Raw genomic sequence first — 17,469 nt, 5'->3', positions numbered from 1 at the left:
TCATCAGTAAAGACATGGCCCAAGGGAAGAGCATGGAAACCATGACCACAGGGCCAAAAAGGCCAGCTGTGATCGCAGATCCAGAATCGAGGCAAGACCAGAAGCGTCCGCGTGTGGAGGCCTCAACCACTCCCACCCACACAACAATGATGCCACCAACCAGTTACGACGAATACGTCACCGAGCTGCTCTCCCATTGGAGAGGGCAAAGGAGGAAAAAAGAATGGTGGTGGCTGAGTTGGTGGTAGAGAAAGAGTCAGCGGCGGCCTTCCAACTGGAGAAAACCCGCATCATCACCATGCAACAACGTCAAATATTTGAACTCAAGCATGAATTGAAAGCAAAAGAGGACATGGAAGAAAGCTACAAACAATGGCTTGAGGATGAGAATCAAGAACTTGTGCAAATGCAGCGGGAATACAAGCTCCTCCTAATGCAATATAAGGAACTGGAGGCAAAAACCGCAACCATTGAGCAAATGATGGAGGAACTAAACGCCAAAGAAGAGGAGAGAAGACAAGAGAGGGAGCAACAACGAAAAGAGATCGAGTCCATGACCGATCAACTACACCTCTAGAGGAAAGAGCAAGAGAATATGAGCAAAGAACTCACAGCCCAAGAGAGCAGAAGCTCGTAACCCTAGCACAAAAGTAGGGGGAGAGCATGGAAGGAATGAGCAAAAGGGCCGAGGAATGGGCCACGCAGAATGAGAAACGGGTGAAGGCACTAGCGCGGCGCCTTGCCTTGGTGGAGAAAGAAAAAATCTTGGTAGAAAGCAAAGCGGACGCCGCCCAAATAGCCTTCACTGCCCAACAACAGGCCTTCCTCAACACATTACTGGACACAACCCAACCGGAGGGAAATGAGTTATTGGAGGTGGTGCAGAAGAAACTTAGCATCGCATGCAGAGCCCTGCATGCGGGGCTACAGATGCCACCCCAACCTGCGGAGGTTAGGATGGGCTTAGAAGAACAGCAAAAGTACCTGCTATTGGCCGGCCTAACCCCTAGGAGGCGGATGCACTCGGCTTTGAGGAAGGGGCGCAGCTAGACGACCGGCAGGGGGAGGACACTGACATTGAATTTGTCATAAGAAGAACCAGCGAAGAAATAATCCCACAACCCCCCTCGTCGCACAATCAGGAATAGCAACAACTCGACCCGCCCCTGGACAGACAAACCACGCTCAAGGAGCAACGGAGAAAATTGGTGGAAGAAGCCAGAAGGCAGCTGCAAGCCAAGCCAGTCGTGCGGCCATCCGCATCCCTCCCACCTGTGAGAGATGCGGGATCTAGAGCATGGCAGTGAGTTATGGTGGATGGAAGGAAAAGTGTGGACTCATGATGGAGAAGACAAAGACACTGTTTGTTACACAAGTGAATTAGGTTCCAAGATTGAGACTTGGACTCATAAACACAATCTTGTGTATGTGGTCAATGACACTGACACTTCACTGAAAAGAAAAGAGTACTATCATTGCATTAAGAAAAGGAAGCAAGTACAATGCTTTATAGGAAAGTAGAAAACTGCAGTAGGCACCACTGTGCATATGGGATAGGTTAGCCTGCATGTCCTTGGCCCTGAAGCTCCATACAAAGAGGATGTTTAGTGAGTGTGATTGCTGAATCTCAACACCCCTCCTCAATCACAACTAGAAAGGCACAAAGTGTGTAGAGCCTGTAGTGAGAACCACCTGCAAAGTGTGGGCACACCACAAACATGGTAGACACCAGAGGCTGTCGCAGAAGAGGCTAAGTGTGGGCACCAAAACATGATGGACATCCAGAGGTTGTAACAGGGGCCTCACAAAGTGTACAGGGATTGTAATGCCAAGTTACATGAGGAGTTTACAAAGCTTATGGCAGGAAGCATTAGGGCAAGGAAATACAAGGCTTTTAAAACAGTCTATCAGAGTAATGAGAGTAGAAGGACTGATGAGTCTTGTCCTTCCGATCTTGGTGGTCTTCATCTTCATCTTCTTCTTCATCTTTTGGTCCATGGTCTTCTTCTTCTTTCACAGCTGCAAGATAGGCCTTTTGGGACCTCTTTCTAGCATGACAGAACTTCTCAGTGTGCCCGGTCCTTTTGCAGAAGTCACAGAAGAGCAGTTCCTTTTTACCTTTGTATCTGTTGTTTACATATAACATTTGTTCATCCTTTGAAGTGTTGGGCTCTTTTTTGCTTTTAAGTTTCTTTTCTTCCTCTAGCAGAGAGGCTAATATCAACAAGTTGAGGATCAGGCATGTTGGTTAGAGTGGTTGATACATTATCATAAGCAGGAGGCAAACTTTTTAACAAGACACCAATACAAACATCTTCATCCATTTTTAGCTTTATTCCTACAAGTTGAGTAAGCAGGCTTTCCATGTAGTTCAGATGGGATGCCAGGGATGTATGAGGCTTCATATCAAGTCGAAAAAATTCAATTAATAGACCATACTTAAATGACTTTGACTGTGCACCAAATAGGGTATCCAATTTATCCCAAGTGTCATGGGACGTGTCACAGGCATCCACATGATGGATGTAGCTGTCGTCCAATTCTAGTTTGATGATGGCTTGTGCCTTGTCATCATTCTTCTGCCAAGTAACTACAAGGTCCGCATCTCGAGGTTTCTTCTCTTTGCCATTTGTGATGGCCCAAAGACCCTTCTTCATCAGGATGAGCTTGATGCGGGTTTGCCAAGTGTGGAACCCGACTCCTTTGAATCGAGCATTTGAAGAGTCTTTTCCCATGTTGAGGTTGCAAGATCAGCAGCAAATCAACACCAGAATTTTGAGATTTTATCAGTAGAAGAGCAAATTGCAATGTGTCAAGAGACACAGTTAATGACAGTGTGAAAATACACTATGTCAGTGTTGATGTTGAGCTTGATTCTTCTTGTTCGGTCGTTCTTCAATCTTCTCAGCTCCTTCCCCTCCTTGATTTGGTGCTGGAACAGTAGATCAGAGTGGCAGTGGGTTTCTCTAGGTGGCAGGAGAGAAAAAAATGATGAGATTTTTGAGCTTTGATGAAACTGGCTATGGCGGACAGTTTAGGGTTTCAGATAGGGGCCTGGTTTTTTGCAGATTGCAGGAGCTATGGTTGATCATTTCCAAAACTTTTTTTAATGGAAATGTAGCTCTTTCCAAGGCCTATCAAAGCCCTATGATCTTCGTCAACATCGCGACGTGTGCAGGCGGAATATGACGTACGAATCAGCAGCAGCGCAGTCTGGACAGCGACGATGAATTTTTGCAATGCTGGAGTTATAGGTCACCAATGTTATGGATTGAGGTGTTGAGATGAAGCGCCTTGAAGTGAGGGACAATTTCTCAGAAGGAAGCAAGTGAAGATATGCCCTATAAGTGGAGATCCAGCTCCTCCAACAGAGGTAGGTTGCAAGTTGGCTATGGTTGCCAAGGGGTAGAGAGTGAAAATGGAGTTGGAGATGAAGTCAAACACTTGAGCTGAGCTGGATAGAGATTATGAGAAACTGAGAGAGCAGAGAGAGGGCCTGAAACATGCTAAGCCATGCTCAGCTGCGCTCTGATACCATGTGAGAGATGCGGGATCTAGAGCATGGCAGTGAGTTATGGTGGATGGAAGGAGAAGTGTGGACTCATGATGGAGAAGACAAAGACACTGTTTGTTACACAAGTGAATTAGGTTCCAAGATTGAGACTTGGACTCATAAACACAATCTTGTGTATGTGGTCAATGACACTGACACTTCACTGAAAAGAAAAGAGTACTATCATTGCATTAAGAAAAGGAAGCAAGTACAATGCTTATAGGAAAGTAGAAAACTGCAGTAGGCACCACTGTGCATATGGGATAGGTTAGCCTGCATGTCCTTGGCCCTGAAGCTCCATACAAAGAGGATGTTTAGTGAGTGTGATTGCTGAATCTCAACACCACCATGCCCCGATGACCTCCCAACGCAATTCCAGATGGAGCTGGTGATCTGGGAACGGCAAGAAATCGAAAATGACCCTTTTTCTTTCAGTTTTCTTATGCCTAACAGCCTGAGAAGGGTCCTGCTAATTAAAGTAATGGAGGAGGTGATCGCGGCTGGCAGCCGACTGGGCCAAAAATGGCTGGAAGACAGGGCAAAGACCCCTACTCTATGGGGTACGGAGGAAGCAGAGTTTTGGCAAGACAAAGTGTTCGAGGTGCCACACACTGTAAGGGGTTACAACTGCCAACCTCTTTGGAGAAGGTGAATATGTGATATTAACATGCTTGCTTGGATGGCATTTTGCAACACCCTACCCTACAAGAGGAACGACCCCACATTCATGGTGTATCCTTGTAGGGTAGGCGTGGATTTTGTTGCCACCCTCCATGGGCGGCATGACTTCCCCATCGTCTACAATTCCAATGCCACCTCCTTCGAGAATGCCCTCCTTTTTGATTTAGGAAGCCTAACTGACTCCATGATGCGCTTTCTCGCAAATTTCTCTTGTCCAGATCCCGCCTTTATAACTACATGTAATTACCTTAGGCTTCTTAAGCTATTACTCAAGCAAGATTCGACACCGCAGGAGAATGGCTTGCCCCCCCTCTTTTTTGATCCCAATGCTATTGATAGCTGTGCTATGGCACACTTAATGATGAGAGCTAGCCTACTCCCCTCCTTTTGCCTAGCTCTCCTAGAGGACATGAGTGATAGCCAATTTACTAGGTGTAATCACCCCTTCCTCTCCACTACCTCTCTCCACGTCCGCATGAACCTGAAAGGGTACATGCAAAGCCACCAATTTTTGCACAAATCCATCCTCCCTCCTTCCCCCCTTCATTCAGATGAAGAGGATTAGGCCTAGCTATCATTCATTCCACTACTGGCAAAAAAAAAGAAGCTAAAAAAACAACAACAATAAAAACACTGACTGGACAACACCACCCACTTTTGCAGAAGCACTTACCACCACATAAAGCACGATCACTGCACCTAGGGGTTCTTAAGTTAGGCGTGTCTGGTGGCTTCGGACGGCCGGCTCCACTCCCAACCCCCTAGCCCTTCTTGCTCCCCCACTTCACACTTGGGGCACATCAAGGGTAGGACATACCTAGGGAGGTAACACTCACCCATGGTTAGACATGTCACCCTAAGCCACTTGCACCGCACCCCCTTGGCACAAATGGGGTCCTCAAGTGTGGGATATCGCCGAGGCTCGCCTGTGGTTAGACCCATCTCCCCATTCCACTAGTACGAGCACAATGCACTAACACGCTGAGGTAAGCACTCCCCTTAGGAACAGCACTGCACTTTCTCCTTCCAAACATCTGAGAGCAACAAACCACCGACTTCGGAGGCCCTGTCAACCACGCAATACTCGTTTGGCTCCTCTGACAAAAATTTCACAACTCCTACAAGCACTTAAGTCTCTAAGTGGCCCTCACCATTGCACCACTTGTCCAATTTCCTGCCAACCTACAACAACATAGAAGTGCCATGGGACTGGCACCCCTCTAGGAGGGGGGTAATGTTAACCCCAAATCGAGATGGCCCCAGGTCGAGATGGCAGAAAAAGGAAAAAGCAGAAAAAAACATGGAAAAAGAGCAAAGACACGCATGCGACCTCCAAAACCAAGCCGGGGCAAAAAGCGCAATTTTAAATGAAGGGCGCCTCAAAAAACTCGAAAAACTCTTGTAAAAGAGCGCCAGGCTCCCTCCTATGCTAATTGTAAAATACTAGACGGGTGTAGGATAGAGGCATAAGGCTAGAAGAGGGAAATGGAAAAAAGACCTTGCCACAAGGGCCGGTCATGTAAAAAAGGGATGGGTGCCCATAAGATTTTAGGGTTTGTATACATAAAGTTCAAAAATTGAATGAGAGCTCATTCTTTTGGTATGTGGCAACAAGAGTCTTCTTCTTCTTCTCTTCTCCCCATCTTCTTGCTTGTGTGTGCTCTTGAGAGAGGGAGTGTGAAAGTGTGAGGGAGTGAGTGCGTGAGAGTGAGGGATCAAGAGGGTGAAGCTCTTCACCATCTCATCTTCTCTTCTCTTCTCTTTTCTTGTGTGCGCGGCTATGGAGGATGGAGCTTGGAGATGGAGGAGGCTTGAGGATGCTTGAGCTCGCATCTAGGATCGTGGAGCTACCGCTGTGTGAGAGAGAGGAGGCAACTCGTATCAGCATCAAGGTAAGCTCACTACACTCATAGGATTGACGGTGCATCGGCTAGGTGAGAGATAGCCATTAGAGCTCGCTTGGAACGCTTGAAACAATAAGCGGTTCGTGGGTCTTGGCGGTTGAGCGAAAGCTCCCACATGGGATAATAAATCAATCATAGGAGAAAATGACATACTTGAGTGTAAATCAATTTAGTAACATAGTAAAAAGATAGCAATGAAATTTTTTTTGGATTCACATCAAAATATTGTATGAAGAAAAATTGTTGAAGTGTATGCCTATCTTTGAATGAATGATTGCTGGCATGGTATAGTGAAATTCTTGTGCTTTCCAATATGATAAAAGTCCAATTAAATGTCATTCTTCAAATGTTGAATGGGATTAATCATCATCACACCTCCCCAAGGGCTTCATTGAGATTATTATACTCGAGCTAATTTTTACCTACCTATGAGCATCTAACCAACATCTAAGTAGGGAGGTCATGTGCAGAAGGTTCCCTCTTATAGCAAAGCGAGAATGAGGCAAGAACTAGGGGGTGCTAGATGGTTTTGGTAATACTTAATGTCAATCCTATAATAGGGAAGAAAGTCTAGATATAATCTTTTATCTATCTTTAGTGCAAGAAGGGAACAAGTGCTTCTATAATCAATTGAAACTTTGAAGGACTTACCCATAAAAGTTGTTTTGAATAGTTACATGTATGTTGTCACAATGTTTACTTGGGCTCTAGCTGCTCTTCCTTATCTATGAGACTATGGCCTATGGTATTATTGCCATTTCCATAGCATGTTCTATTTGGTTGGTTTGGATTAGGGTTCTAAGGATGATTTGGGCAATTAGTTATTATATATCCAATCATTTTGCAATATTGTTTATAATTTTGCTTTCTTGGTCTTTGAGTAGTACCGTTAGCCCATCCATTTCCTCAGTAGCCCCATGATTTGGATAGTTTCTTCTATAATTATCAAAGCAATCTCTTTAGCTATGGGTTGAAATCTCACAATTTTGCTGAGTTGTCGTAATTGTTGGTGCATACTTGTGAAGGTTCACAAACTTTGAGTAGTATCCTTTCAAGGTCAAGTTTAATTGAGGAAGATTGTAGTACTCATTCATCTTGATGGATTCAAAGGATGGGGGAAAGTACTGTCCTTTCACCAATTCCTTAATTTGTTTCCAAGTTTGGAAAGCTTCAAATAGCTCCATTTATCATGGCACCATTGTTTTCATCTGGTGCGCAAATCGGACGCTGTATGCTCGCATAGTGAATGCCGGAAGGTCCCCAAGAACAATGAACTCTACTTTTTTGCACAAGTTACAAGGTAAAAAGCATGAATGACAAGAGCAAGAGACCAATTGGGTGCAATCTCCCCCCATGCCTTGTGTGAGCGCTTCACAAAGCATGTATTTTATGTATATTTCATCTTCATGCTCAATAATAGCCCAATTTACAAAAATATATCAAGCTTTTAGCTTTTGAGTTTGCTTTTACAAAAATAGGAATAAAGCTAATGGACGGTGCCCATAGAGTCTGGCACGCCCAATATAATGTCCAAATAGAAATAACATAACCGTGCGCATGGGCGCATACAAAATAATAATAAATAATCGATGCCTCAATAAATAGGCATGACAAAATATAGGCGTGGCGCCTATCAAAATATAATCCATAGATCGAATACTCGCTATCCTCCAATGCTTTCCTCCGCCACTGCTGCTATCTCTATACATCAACTGAAGCATTCACAATCGTTAGTAAAATAATACAATTAAACCGACAAAAGTGAATACCTAGCAGTCTTCGGCTACATAAATAAATCAACTGGTTAGAAATAAATCCTAACCTTAATTTATTACGAGTGCGCACTCTAAACTCATAAACGTTTATTAATTTAATATGCATTTTGCGGAATCACCCGCTATGGAATCACCCATGTACACACTAAATTAATGAAACGCCCGAAAAGGACAGGCGTCCCCATCAACTTCTCGCACAAAGAATCCACTTTGTGTATGAGCCCCTGTCATCAAAGTTTACGGAATCCACCGTAAAACCTCACGGAATCCACCGTGAAATATGCCTCGTGGCATCATACCCCCGAGGTGGGATATGATGCACGTAAAAGATCTAGAATTGTGCTGTTAGTGGCTTCTCTTTGTCCATTAGTTTCTGGATGAAATGCAGATGAGAAATCAATCTTTGTGCCTAGGTTAGCAAACAGAGTAATCCAAAAGTCGTTACAAAATCTAGAATCACGATCTCAAATAATAACTTTTGGCAATCCATGGTTAGTAAAAACAGTTTTCAAAAATAATTGTGCTGCCTGTGATGCTGTTAAAGTTTTCTTACATGGAATGAAATATGCTTGTTTACTAAATCTATCTACAACTGTCCAAATCATATCATGGTTAGATTTAGTATTAGGTAAACCAGTAATGAAATCCATAGAAATTTGTTCCCAAGGTTTAGATGGAATAGATAAAGGCATAAGTAATCCATACTGTTTACTATGATGTCTCTTTACTCTTTGACAAATCAAACATTCAGAAACAAAGTTAGATACATCAGCATCCATATGCGGCCAATAAAAATCTTCAGTTAATGTACGTAAAGTAGATATGATACCTCTATGACCTTGGTATGGGGGACAATGAATTTCATTCAAAACAAAAGATCGGAATGGAATTGTAACACACAATCTCTTTTCATAAAACATAAATCCATCATTATATGACAATGAATCAATAGGAATCAAATTATTTTGAACTAATTTATTCCAATCAGCATGAAAAGTAATATCCTGATGATATGTATCTTTCATAGCAATCAAAGAATCAAAAGATATGACAGAAATATTATGAATGGCAGGTCTTCTACTCAATGCATCAGCCACTACATTTTCTTTTCCGGGTTGGTATTGGATGATAGGATGAAAACTTTGAATAAAGGAGGCCCATTTGATATGTCGGTCAGAGATTTGGGGTTGGCTAAGTAAATGTCTAATACTTTGCTGATCGGTCTTAATCGTAAATTCTGAACCCATTAAGTAGTGTTTCCACTATCTTAATGCTTGTACAACTGCTAATAGTTCTTTGTCATATGTGGAATATTTCAGCTCAGAGGGTTTCAGCTTACAACTAGAATAGGCTATGGGATGGTTGTCTTGCATAAGTATAGCTCCTATTCCTAATCCACTAGCATCGGTCACTACTAGAAAGAATGGTCTATTAAAGTCAGGCAATGGTAGAACAGGGGCATGGGTTAATGCATGTTTCAGTAAGTCAAAGGATTTCTGTTGATTTTCGGTCCAATGATAAACAATTCCTTTCTTCAGAAGTTTGGTTAATGGTAAAGCAAGTAATGAAAAATTACGTACAAACTTCCTATAGAAACTAGCAAGACCAAGGAATGAGCGTAACTCATGCACGTTGTTAGGTACATGCCAATTCAATATTGCATCAATTTTCTTAGGATCAACTTTAATTCCATCAAATGATACAATATGACCTAAATACTCAATTTCTGTTTTAAAGAATTCACTCTTTTCAGGATTTGCATACAGTTGATTTTCTTTCAATAACTGAAAAACCAATGACAAATGCTCATAATTTTCTTTCTCATTTTGACTAAACACCAAAATATCATCAAATAAGACAATTACACAATACTGATATTTTAGAAATATACGGTTCATCATTCTACTAAACGTAGCAGGTGCATTAGTCAATCCAAATGGCATCACTAAAAATTCGTAATGACCAAACTGTGTTCTAAATGCAGTCTTGAATATGTCAGACTTATCTAGTCTCACCTGATGATAACCAGACTTAAGGTCTATTTTACTAAATATAGCAGATCCTTGCAGTTTGTCCATAAGGTCATCAACTCTAGGAATGGGATACCTATTCTTTACAGTGATTTTATTTAAAGCTTGATAGTCAATGCACATACGATAGGTATTATTCTTTTTCTTGACTAACAGTACAGGTGCACCGAATGGAGAACTGCTAGGTCGAATCAATCCTCTATTTAGTAATTCCTCAACTTGACTCTGGATTTCTTTTTGCTCTATTTGGTTATTCCTATATGGTGCTTTGCAAGGTGGTTGTGTGCCAGGGATCAAATCTATCTTATGGTCTTCTGGACGTGAAGGAGGTAAACCAGGTGGTAGGTCTTCTGCAAAACAATCCTTAAAATATGCAAGAAATTCTTTATGCCTAGGGTGCATATGATTTTCTTTTACTTGCAATTCATTCACCCAAATAAGATAGGATTTACTACTCTTGCGTAATGCACGTTTAGCTTGAGTATGCGAAAGTGGTGGAAAAACATTAGATGCATGCATACCATATAATGTAATAGATTTTCCTTGAAAATTAATATTCATTGAGTGTGTGGAATAGTCTATATCTGGATTATGTTGGTGTCGCCAAGGCATATCTAAAATAATGTCACTCGACTGTAATGGAACAACTAAGAAATTTCTTCTTTCAGTGTATGGACCAATTTGAATCTCTAAGTCTTGCACTTCTTGTGTACCATTATACCTAGTGCCTAAGAATGCAGCTTTTATGCGATAATGCGTAGGTACAGTGTGTAATTTCAATTCTTTTACCAATTTTGCTGAAATAAAATCATGAGTACTACCGTCATCATGCAAAATAGTCTTTTTCTTTCCATGCACCAAACATTTCATAGTCAATAAAGAATGTGGAGTAGGCATACCTGGTAAAGTATCGGAAGTAGTAGTAGTGTCGTCCTCATCTTCAGTGAAATCAGGCATATCTTCATGTTCGTCTTCGTCCATTGCTCCAAGGTAGTTGATATGGGCAGGTGGCTTCTTTGAATGACAATTTGTTGCTAGATGTCCAGGCTAGTGACATTTATAGCATAATATTGGCTTGGCTTTGGTTACATTATTTGCAATGGCGGGAAGTCTAGGTACATTTGGATTTGGCTGTGGAATAGGCTTAGGGTTTTGATTGACATTGGATGGTAATGCAGGTGGTTTTGCCCAATTCTTGTGGAAAGATGATGAAGAGAAACGACCTGGATTAAATCTTCTAAAATTGGAATTGAATTGTTTAGATCCATAATTACCATTGGCTTGGAATTGCTGTGGTCGTCTGTCTCTACCTTGTAGCTTATCTTCAGTGTTGTGAGCTAGTGAAATAGTGTCTTCAAGAGTAGCAGGCTTGAACATGTTAACTTCTGCGTAGTAATGCCCAAGGAGTCCAGACATATACTTGCGCTTATGTGTCGCTTCTGGTACGTCTTCAAGCATGCGTAGCTGGAGTAGTGCATTCCAAAAACGCTCTGTATACTGAGGTATAGGCTCACGATCCTGTTGTTGGAGTAGATCCCATTGCTTGATAGCTTTCTCATGAAATTGTGGTGGAAGGAAATTTTGCATGAACTTCTTCTTGAAATCCTCCCAAGTAGCAGGACATTCTATGCTCTTGCGTACTACAGTCCACCAAAGAGATGCTCTGTACTTGATTTTATATTTTTCTGCATAGGTTTCCTCATGGAAATAGTCGTCAAACTGACTAATGAATGCTAGAACAGTTTTTCCTTCTCGTATGCAATTGAAAGTACGGAATTTGAAACTTCTTTTACTTATCTTTGATTCCTTGCGGATGGTTTGAGCTTCAAGAGTTGCGTCAATGGTACGTCGAATTAGATCTTCAGCTTGAGGTTCTTCTTTGTCGGTAGACGCTCTTTGTAAATTTGCCAGTTGAGCTTGCAATGATTGCCTAGCCCTTCGTTCTTCTTCCAATTGCATCATGATTAAGTCCAGCTTTTGCTCCATCGTAGGTTCAGGTAGGTCGCCTTCAGCCATAAGATCATCCATATGTGGTTCCATCATCCTGTAAAACTCAAAAGACCTTTCTCACTCAAAATCAGGTTAACGGGATGAGCGTAGCTCAAGTTCGGGAATACAAGGCTTATGTGTTTTTGGATATAGCTTTCTCAATCTTCGAAAAATCTGCGATTTATCCTTCTTCGTATGCTGAAAATGCTTCAGCAAACCTGTGTATGGGTAGAGTACCTTCCAACGAACAACTTTGCAATTCAGAGTTTCTGCGCAAGAACAGCCCTTCTAGGAGTTTTGAGCACAAGTCAGTTCTGACTCCAGTTGACTAGTCTGACTTGCAGAGTTGCAGACTTATGTGACTTGCAGAGTTGCAGACTTGCAGAACTTATTCGATTTATGAGACTTGCAGAACTTGATCAGAAAATACTTGCAGAACTTGACTTTGTTGGGTGTGACCTGAAGTTTATGACTTGCAGAGATGACTTGTCTTACTTGTCTTAGCTTGATTGATTAAGCTTAGGACTTAATGATCAGTGAACGGCGAATTTCATGGGGGGGGGCGTTTTTGAGCCGTCGCGAAAATCACGGAGGTCCTCTGAGGCATCACGAATCAACTTTGAAGCTTAAAGCTTCACTTAAGAGCTTTAAAGCTTAAAGCTTGAAAGATGGGAAATTGATGACTTATCTCTCTGATTGTCCACGACTTGATGAAGAGAAGTTGGAAGTGGTCCTCCGCCTGTATAGCCCGGTCCTTCGCAATCTAATGACAGAAACAGGGGTTCTTGATCGCCAGAAGTCTGCCTATATCGACGGTTCGCGACGAGATTGACTGTAGAGCCCGATCGTTCCAGGAGCTCCGCCTTCGCACGAGATGGGTAACGATTTGAAGCTCTTGATCTTAGCTCCGCTTTGATACCACTGGTGCGCAGATCGAACGATGTATGCTCACGTAGTGAATGCCGGAAGGTCCCCAAGAACAATGAACTCTACTTTTTTGCACAAGTTATAAGGTAAAAAGCATGAACGACAAGAGCAAGAGACCAATTGGGTGCAATCTCCCCCCATGCCTTGTGTGAGCACTTCACAAAGCATGTATTTTATGTATATTTCATCTTCATGCTCAATAATAGCCCAATTTACAAAAATATATCAAGCTTTTAGCTTTTGAGTTTGCTTTTACAAAAATAGGAATAAAGCTAATGGATGGTGCCCATAGAGTCTGGTACGCCCAATATAATGTCCAAATAGAAATAACATAACCGTGCGCATGGGCGCATACAAAATAATAATAAATAATCGATGCCTCAATAAATAGGCATGACAAAATATAGGCGTGGCGCCTATCAAAATATAATCCATAGATCGAATACTCGCTATCCTCCAATGCTTTCCTCCGCCACTGCTGCTATCTCTACACATCAACTGAAGCATTCACAATCGTTAGTAAAATAATACAATTAAACCGACAAAAGTGAATACCTAGCAGTCTTCAGCTACATAAATAAATCAATTGGTTAGAAATAAATCCTAACCTTAATTTATTATGAGTGCGCACTCTAAACTCATAAACGTTTATTAATTTAATATGCATTTTGCGGAATCACCCGCTATGGAATCACCCATGTACACACTAAATTAATGAAACGCCCGAAAAGGACAGGCGTCCCCATCAAGTTCTCGCACAAAGAATCCACTTTGTGTATGAGCCCCGGTCATCAAAGTTTACGGAATCCACCGTAAAACCTCACGGAATCCACCGTGGCACGGAATCCACCGTGAAATATGCCTCCTGGCATCACCATCAAAGCTTGGCCTTGCTGGTGAGATGAATCTGTGCAATCATGGATTGATTAGCAATAGTGGTCTTAGCTACTCCATGGCTTTGATCCAAGTTTTTGCATCTTGTTCCACCTTGTATCCTTCTCTATTAAACTTTGGTGGTATTGTCTGCTTCAAAAGGCATTTCTTCTCTAGGAGCTCCTTATAGGTTTTATTTACTCATTCTCCTTAGTGATTTAGTTGCTTGAGAGCATTATAGTTTCCTCTTTTTAATATCACAATAGCAGCTAGATAACATAATCTTTACTATGTCAAAAAAGAGAGATATTCGGGTGCAATTGATTTCTAATCATGGACTTGTGCAATGGTACGAGTATAAAAGTGGGGGATTTTTTTGTTATTTTCAAAGCTTTATATATTATTGTAGGCAAAAATGGGTACCACTGATGGCATTTCCATTTTGGTCATGTCTCCTATGTGCCACAATATGGTCATGAGGTATGACTCCAATTACTTGAACATATTCCCAAACCATGCAAACTCATCATCCCCCCTACCACAATAGTTATAGAATCATTAGTCATTTGGCCCTTGAACATGAAGCAATGGATTAGCTTTAGTTTTCCATCCATCTGATTCTCTTGAGATCTACTAGGAGGTTTCCAACTTGGTCAATATTAATTGTGAAGAAGTTATAGGATATTCCTTTTAGGCTTTGGAGAATATCCTAGCACACCCTCTACCCCCTACCCATTTACCTATCTTGACTGGCCCTTGTAAGGATCATCATACCTAGAAAGTCTAATCACATAAGCTCCTAAGCCATTTCAACAACTTAAGATGTGTTCCCAAGTCTTCGCAAGGACTCAAAGTAAAGTGTCTCCATTGACTAAGACAAGTCCGAAGGTGTGTCTTCTCCAAGATAGTCATAATGTTCTCTCAAAACTCCAACATAGGCAATCAACAAGCAGTCACATAAGTAATCTCAAAGATCAATCACATATGATGTATCTCATCACTCACTTGTCAAAAGAACCTAATTATTAAGCACATGCACATCTCACAAGTTTTCAAAAAATAGCAAGTGTTCCCTTTATTAATGCAATAGGTTTTACAAAAGTTATTGACCCATTATCAAGTCACAATCATTCAAAACATTAGTTCATGAATCATCTCTTTATAGAACCAATCAAGATCTACAATGGCATAAGTTGGTGGTTTTTGTTGTGTTAGATCATGTATTTCTAAAGCACTTGAGGGTAACCCTAGCATCTAGTTCCCAACATGGACCTCATGAGCACTGTAACCACCCTTTGGTACATTATTATTTTTAGTCGTTCTACCCAGTAGATTCTCCATAAGTCATAGTAGAGTAGGAAGTTCCAACTCACATAGATTTCCATATGCGACTAATAATGTGGCCAAAAATCACTCATATAACACCTACCTCGATGGGAAAACAAAATAGTTGGAGGAATGAACATCTTCTCCATAACCTCAACACAACTTTAGAGTATGAATAGCTATCCAAAATAAAGGCCAACTGATACATCAATGGAAAGATCTCCCTTAATCGAAAAGCCTCATCATCTATAATTTCTTCTTGATCATGGTGCATTCCACTAACTTTAATGTATGCAATCGATTCAATGTGAGCACTAAAGTAAGGATTCAATTCAAATAGGCATTGTTGTTTTTGAATTGATACAGAATGAAAACAAAAAAGAGAATAAAAAGGATCCACCCTTCCCTAATGTTTAGCAATGTATAAAGTAAAGCTTATTAGCATGGGGAATCACTTGGCTATGCTTGATGAGGATGGGGAATCACTTGGCTATGCTTGATGAGGATGAAAGAATGCATGGTAGCATGATATATGAGCTTGATGGTGACGAAGCAAGAAATAAAAATGAAATAGAAGAAGTAAGATACTCTATGTTTCTCTACTTTCTGCCATTACCATGCTAGACACCATAAAAGTTGAACTCTCTTCATAGAGAGTCAAACTAGTCATTGTTATCCTTGCAAAAATGGTTAAAATGGCTAAGTAGAGGAAAATTTTCCCAAGTTTAGTCCTAACTAGAAACCCTAACTAGTCAAGAAAACACTAGAAGTTAAAACTAAATCCATACTAGAGTGAGTCACCATTAAAGAACTAATATACAAGCTTTGAAACCAATAGTAAATAAATGATCTAATTAACTTTTATTCTAGCTAAGAGTAAAAATGAACCTATTACATAACAGGTGCAAGTCACATAGGCCCAAAGTCATCTAAGGCATCTAGTTAAAGCTAGCCAAGCTCTAAAGAAGTAACTAAGCATACATTTATACTAATCCTCCAAGTGAATGAGCCATGGCCCATGGATTCCCTTATGTAGTTTTGAAACCCTAATGTGGCCCTAGCACATGTCCTAATCCTCTAGAAAGCCATAGGCCTGTAAGCGAGTTTAGTGCATCTACAAATTGATCTTTCTTTAGAAGGGGGCTGAGGTGTGAAGCACTAAGAGCACCTAGGTTGTGAGTGAACTTAATTGGTAGGATTCTTAGTTCCATTTATTAAACTCTTAAACTACTACTTATGAAATATCTTTTCCATAAGTATGCACAGTATTAAGTGGATGACCAAAGTATGCATTTTAACTTGCACATGCATCACTCTATCAACTTGCATATGCTTGCTATTTCCTTTAGTGCAAGTATGCATATAACATATTTAAATTGCAATTTCATCACAAATCATGCTTTTGTACTCGTAAAATATGAGAGAGAGAGAGAGAGAGAGAGAGAGAGAGAGAGAGAGAGAGAGAGAGAGAGAGAGAGAGAGAGAGAGAGAGAGAGAGAGAGAGAGAGAGAGAGAGAGAGAGAGAGAGAGAGAGAGAGAGAGAGAGAGAGAGAGAGAGAGAGAGAGAGACCTTGGCTCACCATTGCAAATGGCATAATTATTGGCAAAATAGTTCCCTATTATTTTGATGGATGTCTCCACAGTAGTACAAATTATGGTTTATATAAATTTGCTTTGAGAAATGTTAAGTATTTTGATAGTGTATGTGTATGCATAGGGAATATTTTTAAAAAATTTGGACCATATATAGTAATGTTGATCACATTGTAATGGTAATTGGACATTTTGTTTCAATATGATGCAAGAAGTCGTGTACCTTAATAAAAAATGTATGTTTAACTCTTATTGATATCTGCAAATGCTAGTTTTAAGTCAAATGAACTGAGGCATATATAAAGTAAATATTCACCAAAAATAGTTTTGACTCAAACCAATAAAAGACCCTTCAACCTAGAATTTGTAAGTTGTATGAGAGGCTATAAATGAAATTTCACCAAAATAATAACTAGAATGACCTCATTTAAATCCAATTTAATATGTCTTCTATAATGATCTAGAGTATGTTCTTAAATTTTCGAACTAAACCTTTGTTTTTTTAAAACAAAACCATGGAAGCCAAGAGCCCCATTTTGAAATTGAGGTTTAGTGTCACACGAATGGTTAAATTTGAATAGGAAAATCTTGAAATTCATTCTTTGAGAAGGTTTTCTAGCTTTAAAATCTAGGGTTCTTTTGGTTATGACTGAAATACATGCAAAATATATGGGTAAGTGAATGACCCACAAATTGTCAAGGTTGATGGTTTTTCACGAAAAGTTTTTAACATTTTCTAGTTTTAAAATCCAAGGTTGTTTTAGTTATGATTGGAATATGTGCAAAATATATGGGTAACTGAGTAACCCACAAATTGT

This window comes from Lygodium microphyllum, chromosome 11 (genome assembly GCF_053477565.2).
Source record: "Lygodium microphyllum isolate KBCC chromosome 11, Lygodium_microphyllum_v1.1.10, whole genome shotgun sequence".
Classification (NCBI taxonomy): Eukaryota; Viridiplantae; Streptophyta; class Polypodiopsida; order Schizaeales; family Lygodiaceae; genus Lygodium; species Lygodium microphyllum.
Note: the sequence above shows the minus strand (reverse complement) of the source record.